Genomic DNA, 14,390 nt, shown 5'->3' with positions numbered 1-14,390 from the left:
TAAAATCACCTCTGTCAAGAACAAATAAAAGTATTTGTTAACATCATTATAACTAAAAGAGGAAAAGTTTATCATTGTTTACAGACATAACAACTATATAAATAAAAGAATAAACTGAAAAGATACTAGAAACTATAAGATAGTTCAGTAAGGTAGCTTGCAATCTATATTTTAAAACTAAGACAACTCTCGTTTCTATTAATGGTGAATTAGATTATTCAGATCCACCTTTTGAAAACAAACTGAATAAAATATTTAAAAATATTTCCTTAAGAGCATCAAACTGCAACAAAATTATTACAAACTACCAGGCTAAAAGGTAAGGAAAAGAGAGCCCAGAAAGTAACCAGAATATTGAAGCCACAAAGGTGTAGAGCACTCACAGGTTTAGTCAAACTTGGTTTTTGACTTTAGCAATCTTGTGAGTTTAAGGGGACATAAGCCCAAAGATGGAAGTCACCCAAAGACTCAGAAAGATAAGAAAGAGAGAGAAGCAGATATCCGAAGAGATAACGGCTGAAAATATTGTAGAACAGATGAAACAAATTTAAATTGAATGAATTCAATAAAGTTCAAGCCAAAAAAAATTAAATTCACAAATATACATACATGGGGAAAAATATCTTAAAAGCAGATGGAGGAAAAAGGGTTTATCTTCAAAAGGAGTGACCAAAACACTAACTTCAAAGTTAGTGACAGCTAACTTTTCAAAAGCAACAATAGAAGGCAGAATGGAATGTATATTTAATTTGCTGAAAGAAAACAAATGTTTTAGAGCAAAAAGAAAATTACAGAATTCTATATCTAGAGAAAACATCTTTTGAAAGTAAGTAGAAAACTAAGACATTTTTAGACAAAACACCCAAGAATTCGTCACCTTACATAATATATACATATATACAAATAAATGTGTGTGTATAGATATAGATATAAACACACATATGTATGTACATGTGAGAGATATGTACATATTCATATATATATATATATATATATATTACACTCACATGTAGATGTATATTCCTTGACTTATGAAGTTACATCCCAATAAACCTATCCTAATTTGAAAATATTATAAGCTAAAAATGTATTTAATACACCTAACCTACTAAAATCATTGGTAACCAACAGAGTACATGGTAAAGTAATGTCTGTTTACTTTTGTGATTGCCTGGCTGACTGGGAGTTGAGGCTTGCTGCTGGTGCCCAGCTTCATAAGAGTATTGTACTACTAGCCAGGAAAAAATTTTGCTAGCTAGGAAAAAAAAAATCACAATTAAAAATATTAAATATGGCTTCTACAGAATGCATGTTGTTCTTGCACCATCAAACGTCAAGAAATTATAAGTCAAACTATCTTAAGTAAGCTGGATGAAATGGTAAATGCCTATAACCCAAAGAGTTCAAGACCCAAATGGGCAACACAGCAAAACTCGATCTCCCTCCCCATACTCTGCCCCCCAAAAATCTATGAGAGCATGTGTACATGTGTGGAGGGGGCTGAAGTATGGGACAAGGATATGTCACTATCAAAGTATGGAATTTATATTCTTTTTAGGTATATGTAGTACATTTATAAAAAATGTATTATCTTAATTAGCTTTATGTTACTATAATAAAATACTGGAGGGAATTAAATTATAAAGAAAAAAGGTCTTATTTTGGTTCACAGTTCTGGAGGTTCTAGTTCATGACCAAGTTGTCCATTACTTTGGGCCTCTAGTAAGGGTGCCAGATGCAATGGCAGGCAGCACATGCTGAAGCAAACCACTCACCTCATATGCCACGAAGCAGAGAGAGAGAGAGAAACCAGGTTCCACAATCCCCTTCCAGAGCATGCCCCAATGTCCTAAGACTCTCCCCACTATGTTGCACCTCTCAAAGCTTCTATTGTCTCTCAACAGTGTCACCCTCAGGACCAAGGCTTTAACACACAGACCTTTGGGGGACACTTATCTAAAACATAGCAGATGTGAACCAAATAGAAAATCTCAACTGATTTCAAATGCATAATAATCATAATTAAGGACATTTCATTGACCACAACATAGATGTCAATAACAAAAACATTAACTAGAAAGTTTCCATTACATGTGGAAGTTAAGAAATATACTTAAATATGAACCAAAGAAGTCATAATGTTATGGGCCAGGCTATATGGGCAATGACCAAACAGACTCCATTTTACCCTGTGACTCCATATTATGTAAGAAATGCTTCTCCCATGGGAAAGCCCCACCTCTGTACCCATTAACAGTTACCTAGCATAATATACTTGGCAACACAAAATAGCAATTCTTACACGATGTAAAATTGTTCTCTTTGGTTTCCATTTTTCTTGGGCAATGTACCTTGCCAGAGATTCATTGTCCAGATGTTAGTAAACATTCTCTAATGTGTACTGAATAAGGGTCATTTTGACCCCTTTCCCTTCTGCTTGCTTGCTGCTATGCCAACCTGCTGCTAGTTCCATGGGACATACCAATGCACCCACTGCATTGTCTCACTAACTGCCCAATTCAGCTTCTATACCTTCTTGCTTGCAGCTATGTCAACCTGGATGTGGTTTTTGTAGCTTTTGCCTTTAAATATCCTAAAATGTGCAGGCTTGGGGCTGTTCCTTGCAGAGACAGTTATAGGTCCTGTGGGGAGTAGTCACCCCGGCCAGCTAAATAAAAACTCATCAATTTGGACAAAACTGGGACTTGGTGTGTTTTCTGAGCAACCTGCCCCATAACAATAATTGAAATTTAAATATTTTCAACTGAACAACATAATCAAAACTTGGAAACTCCCAGAAATGAAAAAATCACTTAATAATAAAAAAATTTATGGTGTAATAAACATATTAGACACACCAAAGAAAGATACAGTTGATGGGGAAAATAAGATGAAAGAAATCATCCAGGAAGAAGTCTAAGAGATGAAGAAATTAAAAAGAAAAGAAAAGGGCTACGTTCAGTGGCACACATCCATAATCCCATCTACTTGGGAGACAGGAAGATTCCAAGTTCAAGGCCAGCCTGGACAACTTAGTGAAAGCCTTTCTCAAAATAAAAAATAGAGCACCCCTGGGTTCAATCCCCAGTACCAGGAAAAAAAGAGAGAGAGAGAGAGAGGTGTCTTTTTGTAGTTCATAAGTGTGATTTTCACACCACTGTGTAATATGTGCTTCCCTCAGACCTTGTTATAATGTTAGCATATTACCCATCTGATTTTTTTAAAAGTGAAATAATGGTTAAGAGATATTAGAAACAGATGGCCCAATATAATCCCCAAATAAAGAATATGGAGGAGTGCCCATGAAGCACACAGTAAGATAATAATTAGGGAATTGCCATAACTAAAGACTGTAAGTTAAAACTGTACTTTGAAAGCTACAGATAAATTAAAATAAATCATACTTGGATATATAATAATAATTAAATACAAATGAAAAACTTTTAAACATCATGGGAACACTCATCCGCTATAAAAGATATTGTTAAACTATTAAACAGGCAATAGATTTTTCACCAATAATAACAGATACTATAAAGATAACTACTATTTTTCAGGAAGGATGGCAAAATGATAATGGCATTAGGAAAAACTAAGAAAGCATTACCCCTCAACATTTGCTGAAAGATTAACTCTGGGAAATTGAATCTCAGAAAGTAAAGTAAGAAAACAATAATAATAAGAAGAAGTATATTGAAATACGAACAAGCATGAATTGTAAAGCACTGGCATAGATGATGACAATAATCACTAATATATGAAGTTGGTTAAAGACAGGTAGAAACAAAATATTACCCAAAGAAAATGAAAAATGGAGATGACTAAAATTAAAGGATTCTTATTTTTTTCAATATTTGAGGGGATAGAAAGCTTTACTTTAAACTTCAGCAGCTTATGAAACATGTTAAAAGCTAATCACTGAAACGAATGGCAGAAAATGATCCAAATATGTCAATAAGTCACAGTAAAAGAAAATGAGTTAATTTTTCCTAATAAATGTGATGGACATTATCCAAAGTACATGTATGAAGACATGAATTGGTGTGAATACAACAAGAGATATGAAAAATTGTGCTCTATATGTATAATAAGAATTATAATGCATTCTGGTGACATATATAAATAAAAAAATAATTAAAAGAAAGATATGTCCAAAACATAATGGTAAGAAAGACAAATAAAAAGGACAGAAAAAGATACATAAAGAAAATGCTAACAGAAAGTTTTTAGCTATAGTAATATCAGACAAAACAGACTTTAAGGCAAAAAAAAAAAAAATGACTTCTTAGGAGCCAGGCAGTGGTACACACCCAGCTACCAAGCAGGCTGAGGAAGGAGGATTGAAAATTCTAGTTCAGTGGGAGACTGTGTCTCAAAATAACAATTTTAAAGGGGAAAGGTGGATAACTCAATGGTAAAGCACTTCCCTAGTGTGTGTGAGGTTCTAGGTTCAATCCTCAGGCAGTGGGCAGTGGAGGGGATGGCCTGGGGAACCCACACAAGGACTTATAGCAGTCAAGATGATTATAACTTAATGATATAAGGAACAATAGGGTACAGCTATGAGGTTATCAGAATCACAAATCTGTGTAACATTTAATAATCTTAGATAAAAATAAAGCAAAATTCAGAAAGGAACAGAAATATATAATCATAGAGATTTTATTACTAATCTCTGAGAAAAGAAAATGAAAGCTGGGCATGGTGACACACACCTATATACCAAAGACTCAACAGGCCTGCCTCAGCAACTTAGTGAGACCCTGTCTCAAAACAGAATAAAATAAAATGAAAAGGACTGGAGATTTAGCTCTGTGGTAAAGTGTTCTGGATTTGAGCCCCAGTACCAGAGAAAGATAGAAAGGAAGGAAGGAAAGAGACAGAGGGAGGAAACAATAAGATGAGGCTGATCACAAATTAGTAAGACAACAGGCGACATGGACATCTTACATACAAACTTGAATTCCCATACCCAGATATATAAAGCAAAAGAAAAATTATGTGTGTCCATTATCCAACAAATAAAAAGCACTCATTTTTGGAATGGAGTGTAGCTCAGTGGTAGAGCACGTGCCTGGCACATGTGAGGTCCTGCATTCTCTCCCCAGCATGGCAAAACAAGCTGATAACGAAACAAACAAACAAATCCCTAAACTCTTCAAAAGCACTTATAGGACATTTATAAAAACTAATCACAACTGGTAAGCAAAATAGGAAGTTTCAACTAACACCAAAGAATTACTATCATAGATATCATCATTTTGGCACACAATGATTAATATACAAATAAATACAGGAAAGGGGAACAGGGTGTCTGGGAAACTAAAACCACACATATTCAATAATTCATAGATTTTAAAATAACTATTTTTTTTAATATTTATTTTTTATTTGTACACAATACCTCTGTTTTATTTATTTATTTTTATGTGGTGCTGAGAATCGAACCCAGAGCCTTGCACATGCTAGGCGAGCGCTCTACCACTGAGCCACAATCCCAGCCCCTTAAAATAACTATTTAAATTACAGAACATTTAACTATGCTGTGCATTCAACTTGAAAAGTTAGAAAAACACCAGAAGAGTAAAAGTACATAGAAGAAAATAATAAAGTTAATTAAGCTAATTGCAGAAGTAAGGATAGAGAACAAAGGGGGAAAAAAGGCTAAATAAAATCAAAGACTGGGGGTTGGGATTTAGTTCAGTGGTAGAGAGCTTGCCTAAAGTGTAAAGCCTTGGATTTGGTACTCAGCAACAAAAAATAAAACAAAACACCCAAAAGATGAAAAGCAACATGGGTTAAGCAAAAAATAACAGAAACAGACAAAACTTATAGAGTATAATAAAGGAGAATATAATAGTAAAGGCAGCATGGACCAAAAAAAGACAAAAACAAAAACCTACAGGAATACTACCAACAAATTTTTGCCAGTAAAATTTTAAAATAAACAATTTTGTAGGGGAAAAGTGACTCAATGAGACATAAACAATCCAAAGAGACTTATAATATTAAAGAAATTAATATTATGATTAAATTTTAAACCTATAAAAATGTCCAAACTCAGACAGTCTTTGTTTAGTCAGTCTTAATAGGTGAGTTTTATCAAGACTTTAAGGAGCTTACAACCCTATCTTATACATAATGTTCCAGACACTAGGAGGAGGATGGGCACATTATAAACTCCTTTGTGATATCACTATGACCTTGATACAAAAATTCAAGAATAGTATGACAACGCACAAGGTCTATAACATTTATAATCAGAGATATAAAAATTATAAGTAAAAAGATTAGTCAAATATGGAGTGAGAATTCAACCAAACTTTGCACTCATCCTCACAGAATGGGATACAAATTCCTAACTGGCACAAAGCCACCATGTTGGCTAATGCTGGTTTATATTATCTAATTATATTATATTATCTGAAAAATTCTGGTTCTTTGCTTTATTTATTACACAAGAACAATCTCTGTTTGCTTAATGTTGAAGATTTATTCTCAAATTGACCATTCTATACTCCCTTTTTAAATTTTTTAAAGAGTTTACAAATGTCACACTTAAAAAACATGCAAAACGTCATACAGAGTACAAACAACAATTTTTGAATTAACAACTTACTAATCAGTATAAAAACCAAAAATTTATCCAGGCATGGTGACACACACCTGTAATCTCAGCTAAGGAGATGAGGTGAATATCTCAAGTTCAAGGCCATTCTGGGCAACCCAGGAAGACCCTGACTCGAAATAAAATAAAAAGGGCTAGCCAAGGATGGAGCTATGGTACTATACTTGCTTAGCATGTGCAAGGTCCAGGGTTCAATCCCTGGTACTACACACACAGAAACATTACCAAGAAATTTGAAAACCCCTGTGTACCATTTGCCAGTCAGATTCCTTCCCTCTTCATAACAGAAACTGCAGTCTGAATGTTGTGTTTCCCTATTACTTGTTCATGTATGTATTTATAATCAATACACTGTATGTATGTATAATCAACAGATTGCCCAATAACAACATTATCTTACTCTCTTTAAAAAATCTAGCAAACTAGCTGGACACAGTGGCGCACACCTGTAATACTAGCAGGTTGGGAGGCTGAGGCAGGAGGATTGAGAGTTGTTCAGAGCCAGTCTCAGCAATGGCGAGGCACTTAGAAACTCAGTGAGAACCTGTCTCTAAATAAAATACAAAATAGGGCTGGGGATGTGGCTCAGTGGTCGAGTGCCCCCGAGTTCAATACCTAGTACCAAACAAAACAAAACAAACAAAACAAAAACTAGCAAACTAAATGCAACAAAACATTAAAGATAATGACACATCACAGCCAAAGAGAAAATTAGAAAGGATCAGGATACAAAGCAATACAAATAAAGAAACCCTGTACTGTAATCCCAGCAGCTGAAGCAGGAGGATCGTAAGGTCAAAGCCAGCCTCAGCAAAAGTGAGGCACAAAGCAACTCAATGAGACCCTGTCTCTAAATGAAATACAAAATAAGGCTGGTAATATGGCTCAGTGGTCAAGTGTCCATTAGTTCAATCCCTTGTACCCTCCCCTCAAAAAAAAAAAAAAAAAAAAAGGAACCCCATATATATGATAGAGAAACCATTAAAATTCACTGGGGAAAAGACAGAATACTCGCTACTGATTACAGGACACCTGATAGCCACATCATAAAAACTAAAATCTTTTATCTCTCAGCATACAAAAAAATTTTTATAAACAAGTGAACACAATACCTTTATTTATTTTATTTTTATAAGGTGCTGAGTATCAAACCCAGTGCCTCATACTTGCACGGCAAGCACTCTACCACTGAGCTTCAACCACAGCACCACAAAAAGTTTATTTAGAATAAAAATGTGTCAGTTTTGAACAACCAATAAAATACAATAAAAAAATTCTACCTGTAGGGGGGGGAAGTTTATACTCTTGGAAGTTACTATAGGTTAATTTCTTTATACCTCAGGGTAAGGAAGGATTTCTAAAAACACAAAAAATATAAACTTTTAAGAAAATATTGGTATTTATTTATAAAATACTTATTTATAAGATAAATATATATAAATATATAAAATATTAGTATTTATTTATAAAAAAGTTACTTTATATGACAAAAGGCAACATAAACAGTAAGTTGGATTTTCAGTTTATTAATTTATTTTGCTTTCTTCCCCACTGCTGGGAACAAAACCCAGGGCCTTACGCATGTTAGAAAAGTGTTCTATCACTGAGCTACATCCCCAACTCAATACTTAAATGACTAGCCTATAATGGAAAAAGGGGCTGGAAGAGAGCACAAGAATTCTATGACCTGTATGTATACTATGATTCCAATTATGCAGGAAATAATACACAACGTTTGCAGCAGACATTGAAGAGTAAATTCAAAAGAACAATGGGATACCACATCAAATCCATCAGATCTGCAGAAACTACAAACTCTAATAATACCAAGGGTTGAGCAGGATGTCAGGAAACGGAACCTCTTAAATACAGTAAAAGTTTATTCCCACCAGCAAGCACTTGGAAAACAATTTGGCATTATGTACTTGTGTTGAAAATGTGCACAGCTTATTACCTAGCAATTCTACTTTTAGGCACATACCCTAGAAAAATGCTTGCACATGTGCCCAAGGAATCATGCACAAAGATATTTACTACAACACTGAGTGTTAAGCCAAAAACTGGCCTCAATCTAAATGTCCATTAATAAAGAAATACATTAGGCCTATTAAAACAATGGGATGCACATAAAAGCTGTACTCAGAGCTACTGTTAATGAAATGGAAAGCTACTAAAACAATTTCTTTATGTAATATACACATAGATGAGGAGAGCTGAATATGATAAAACTATAAAAAAAACAGACATGAAACACTCCAAATTTGTAACAGTGGTTACCTCTGGGAGAGAAGAAAATAGAATTAGAGGGCTGGGGTTGTGGCTCAGTGGTAGAGCACTTGCCTAGCATGTGTGAGGCACTGGGTTCGATTCTCAGCACCACATACCAATAAATAAATAAAATTTTTAAAAAAGAAAATAGAATTAGAAAAGATTAAGGAAGTATTTTCAATTATATCATTTACTTCTCTAAAAAATCTGAAGTACATACAGCAAATTTTAGTTCACTGAATCTGTGTGGTAAGTATAAGATTTCCTGAACTCTTCTTCATGTACTAAATATTTCATATTTTTGAAATAATATGGAAAAAATGTTATATACTCTTATTGCAGAGAAGGCTTTTACTAAATGTCATTAAAAATAGAAACCATGGGGGCTGGGGTTGTGGCTCAGCGGTAGAGTGCTCACCTAGCATCAGATCTGCAGAAACTACAAAGGCCCGGGGTTCGATCCTAAGCACCACATAAAAATAAATAAAATAAAGGTATTGTGTCCAACTACAACTAAAAAATAAATATTAAAAAAATAGAAACCATGAAATAATAAATTATCAATTTCTTTAAATAAACCCTTTTAATGTCCAAAGGAAAAGGTATCATAAGTTTGAACACAAATTTGGAAAAAAATATTTGCAATGCAGAAGGTTAACCCCTAAAATATACAGCTTTACTGTTTTCAATAATGCTCAAAAGCAAATTGCTCCACAAACTACGAATATCAACTTGGTCTCTGGTCTCGAGCCATCAGTGGGCTGTATATGAACTACATCAGCATCACAGCTTAGTGAATAGGAGCATCTGGTATCTGGGAACTTCCAGTGAAAATTTCCTCTAGCCAAGACCACCCAGACACATGTAACCCTATTCAAGCTCTGCCCCAGGTCCCACACACCTGAGATGTGTGACCTGCTCTAGTTGCACAGCCTCTCAGAGATGGGTGCGACCTGCTAAAATGCCAATCAATCTGCTGACTGCAAGACACCATGAAATAAAACTCTACCCCTGAAACCTTATCCCTGCCTTTGATATACCCCCTTAAATAAATCAGGGAGCCATTTTTTTTATTGTCCAGCTCCAGCTCCTGTGTAGGCTAGATCTATCAGGGGCTCTACTTTAAAACTATCTTTCTGACTCTGACTCTTTTGTCCTTCACTAATTATTTCTGAGTCATTTTCTCCAGTGGCTTATACCCTCCTGGGCAGAAAAAAGGACCCCCTGGTGAGGCACTGGCAGCCTCCCCATAGTCTTCTTTGAAGGAACAGTTTCTGAGACTCTTGTTTGACATTTGTTCTGATCCTAGGAGGGCTCCTCTCAACTGGCTTATGCCCTAGTTCCCTCCTGCACACCAGCCACCATATAGTCAATGCTGAAGATAAATCCATGAATTCCTCCCAGTTGCCTTTCACCAAAATTCCACTATTCTTTTTTTTGGACACAATACTTTTATTTCACTTATTTATTTTTATATGTGGTGCTGAGGATCGAACCCAGGGTCTCACACGTGTGAGGCGAGCGCTCTACCGCTGAGCCACAACCCCAGACCATAATTCCACTATTCTTGAAAGTATCCTTATATTTGAACTTCTGCATGTTTTTTTAATAGGATTGTTAGTGTGTTTATTCTCTATTTTTAGAAAAACAGATATATATTATTATTAATATATATATTATTAATGCTGTTTGTGATAAAATTTATATATTATTGTTAATACTATATATATTATTAATGCTATGTTTATGATATAACTTGCAATCATTTTTCCAGTTTATTATTTGTTGAGATCATTTTCAGTAAATTCTCATTTTAGATATTTCAGATTTCAAAAGGAGTATTTTTTCCAGCCCAAATGCATTCTAGAGCTGGCCTGAGTAAAGAATTTGGGGGAAATTTTTCTCCCTGACATTCAAAGCTAAGTTGCCTTAATAACTTCTTTTGTGTGGATTTTCATGTTTGTAATACAGTCTTTTTTTTCCTTTTTCTTTCTTTCTTTGGTATCAGGGATTGAACTCAAGGGTACTGACCAACCAGCCCTATTTTGTATTTTATTTAGACAGGGTCTCACTTAGTTTCTTAGTGCCTCACAGTTGCTGAGGCTGGTTTTGAACTCACAATTCTCCTGTCTCAGCCTCCCAAGCAGCTGGGATTACAGACATGCACCACTGCTCCCAGCTGTAATACATTCTCTCACTCATAGTCCCTAAACTTTGTTTCCTGTCCCCTGTTGTTTTTTTTTTTTTTTTTTGCACAATACCGAGGATTGAACCCAGGGCTGTACCCCAAATTTTGAAGCACGCTGAAACCCAAACTTCTGGACCACTAGATAATGGCAAATGTCCCCAGGACAGTTGTCAGTTTCCGTGTTCTTTATCTCTTAGAATTTGAGCTTTATTTGGCATTAGTATTTCTTTCACCCTCTTCCAGGGATACATAAAGAACATGATGTTATTGCTGGGTGTGGTAGCACATGACTACATGAAAAATATATATTATTATTAATATATATTATTAATGCTGTTTGTGATAAAATTGATATTTTATCACAACTGAGGAGGTATGAGGCAGGAGGATCACAAGTTTGAGACCAGTAAGAGTACCTTAGCAAGACCCGTCTCAAAAGATAAAAAGGGCTGGTGATGGGGCTTAAGTTGTGACTCAGCTGTAGAGCTCTCGCCTCGCACATGCCAGGCCCTGGGTTCAATCCTCAGCACCACATAAAAATAAAATAAAGGTATTCTATCCAACTACAACTAAAACAAAATATTTTTAAAAGTGGGGGGGGGCTGGGATGTTGGTCAGTGGTGGAGCACCCATGGTTTCAATCCCCCAAACAAAAAAAAAAAAAAAAAGAATATGAGGTTATTAATTTCCCCTGCACCTAAACAAAGCAATAGCCCTACAGCTACCTGTCTGCTGAGCATTTAAGGAAATGTTTAAATATTTAATCCAGCATTTTCAGGTATTTGACTTTTTTCCCCATGGTATCAGGGATTGAATCCTGGGGTATTCTACCACTAAACTACATACCCAGACATTTTTACTTTTTAATCTTGAGACAGGGTCTTGCTAACTTGCCCAGGCTAGTCTCAAACTTGGAATCTTCTTGCCTCCACCTCCAATTAGCTGGGATTATAGGAGTACATCACTACACTGGGCTTCAGGTGTTTTGATCCAAGAATTTTTCTTGGGAAATGGAAACAGCCATTGTTAGATATAGAAGCCTTCAACTTTTGTTTCGCTTTGTTTTGTTTCTTACTGTTAAGTTTTAATTATAAAAATAGTACTCACTGAAAGAAAAAAATCGAACAAAAATCAGTTATAGAAATAAAAGCCTGTCTGCTCTTGGTTTATGCCTTTCTACTACCGATTATTCGTAATTTCAATTTTTGTGTTAGATCATTTTTTTTAAATAATGGAAAACTGATTATACCAGTATACATTTTTATTTGTTTGTTTGTTTATTTATGTGGTGCCAAGGATTGAATTCAGTGCCTCACACATGCTAGGCAAGTGCTCTACCACTGAGCCACAACCCCAGCCCCTGTGTTAGATCATTTAGGCTCTAAAAAGCCACATGAAACTTATCCTCTGGAGCTATGGATATCATGGACTTAGGTACCAATTCCCACTCTCAAGAGGCTTTCAATTTTATTGGGGAAATAGATGAAAGAACTGGTATACAACAGAGAAGCTGACATGTTACAGTCAGTAAATATGTCCAAACAACAAATGCTAATAAAGTTGAAGATAAAGAGAAGAACTTGTGGGTTGGGACTATGCAGGGAAGAAATTAGAAAGAGGCAGTCAACAATGAAAAAGTCTGAAGGCAGTCACAAAGAGGATGTGGAGGAGGCAGGAGCACATCACAGAGAGGAATTCAAAAGAAATGCTGAAAGGACAAGTTCATTAAGCAAAGTGGTGCCTCCCTCTCCAGAATGAAGTCTTGATTTCTGTAGTACTCAGGGCAGCTGGTCAGGCTTAGAGCTCATTTTCCATTCGTCATTAATTGCCATTTTAAAAAAGTAATCAGACTTTGAATGCAGTTTAAGAGCTACAGTTATTCAAACTGCCTGAGCATATCTTGGTTATTATGTTAATCAGTTTATCAGATACAAAAGATTTGAGCACCTCCCCTGTCACTGCAGGACTGTGGGAAAATTAGCAACTGGAGACAAGAGTCAGACTAGTCCTAGGAGGTCACATTTAAACTTTCATTTAAATGCTGGCATCTCCAACATCTGACCTCATCCCAATCTCTAACCTTATATTTTCTGGGCCTTCTGCCAACAGGGTTAGGACACTCATTTCCACAGCCTTAGATTTTCAAGGATCAAGATATAGTACTGAATCTTACACTAACTATTACATCATTAATAATAAAAGCAGCACTCTCTACTCAGGTTCTATTAATTATCTGAGAAGCAATTCATTTTCTAGGTATCAGTTTGTTTCCTTGTTTCTTTTTATTTGTTCATTCAATAAATATTTCCTGGGCTGGGGATGTGGCTCAAGCGGTAGCGCGCTTGCCTGGCATGTGTGCGGCCCGGGTTCGATCCTCAGCACCACATACAAACAAAGATATTGTGTCCGTGGAAAACTAAAAAAATAAATAAATATTAAAATTCTCTCTCTGAAAATAAATAAATAAATAGATAGATAAATATTTCCTGAGAATCCACTCAATGCTAGGCCTCATGCTATACACTAAGGAGACAGCAAGATTAAGATAGAAAAGGGATCCTAACCCCTGCTAGTCCTGCCTAATAAAGGATATCAACAGTAAACAGGTAGCACATGCAACTCAGGGGGTTGAGGCAGGAGGATCACAAATTCAAGGCTAGCTTCAGCAATTTAGATTAAAAAAAGACTAGGGACTGGCTCAGTGATAAAGTACCCCTTGGTTCAATCCCCCATACTAAGAAAATAAAAAAACAAAACAGGTAATCAGACAAATATATAATTACAAATTGAGCTGGGTGCAAGGAAGAAGGGGAATTTAAGGTCTTTAAAAGATCTTAAGAGGGATTGTAGACTTGTTTTTTGTACTGGGGATTGAACCAAGGGGTACTCTACCACTGAGCCACATCCCTACCTCTTTCTATTTTGAGACAGGTCTCCCTAAGTTGCTGAGGCTGGCCTTGAATTTGCAATCACCGCAACCTCCTGAATCACTGGAAGTACAGGTATGTGCCACCATGCCCAGCTGAATTTTGGAAATTTTATCAATATCAATATTTGTCCAGTTGCAAGTAATAAAATAATGACACAGTGGTTTTTTTGTTTGTTTTTTTAAGAAACAAAGACATTTAAGAAAGTCTCCAAGAGGCTGATTCCAAAATCACTACAGTAGCTAAACTTTAGCCTCCTTCTGTCTTTCCCCTCTATTATCCTCCTCGGTATGTAGGCTTTTAGTCCTTGTGCTTCACACCTCATTGGTCCAAGGCAACTGCTGTGGCTCTAAGATAACTGCATTCAAGGCAGGAAGAA

The 14,390-nt window shown here is 35.7% G+C and overlaps 1 protein-coding gene and 1 pseudogene across 8 annotated transcripts in view; one reads left to right on the top strand and one right to left on the bottom strand.

Annotated features, from left to right (window-relative positions):
• Sil1 (SIL1 nucleotide exchange factor) overlaps positions 1-14,390 on the bottom strand; it is a 262,407-nt gene that overhangs the window by 49,881 nt on the left and 198,136 nt on the right. The gene's annotated exons all lie outside the window — the stretch shown is intronic.
• Positions 3,122-3,217, top strand: LOC124103807 (small nucleolar RNA U13; annotated as a pseudogene).

Source organism: Marmota monax, unplaced genomic scaffold (genome assembly GCF_021218885.2).
Source record: "Marmota monax isolate L192 unplaced genomic scaffold, Marmota_monax_Labrador192_F-V1.1 WCK01_AAM20220418_F8-fsc00006, whole genome shotgun sequence".
Classification (NCBI taxonomy): Eukaryota; Metazoa; Chordata; class Mammalia; order Rodentia; family Sciuridae; genus Marmota; species Marmota monax.
This window is presented reverse-complemented; position numbering and strand designations above follow the sequence as displayed.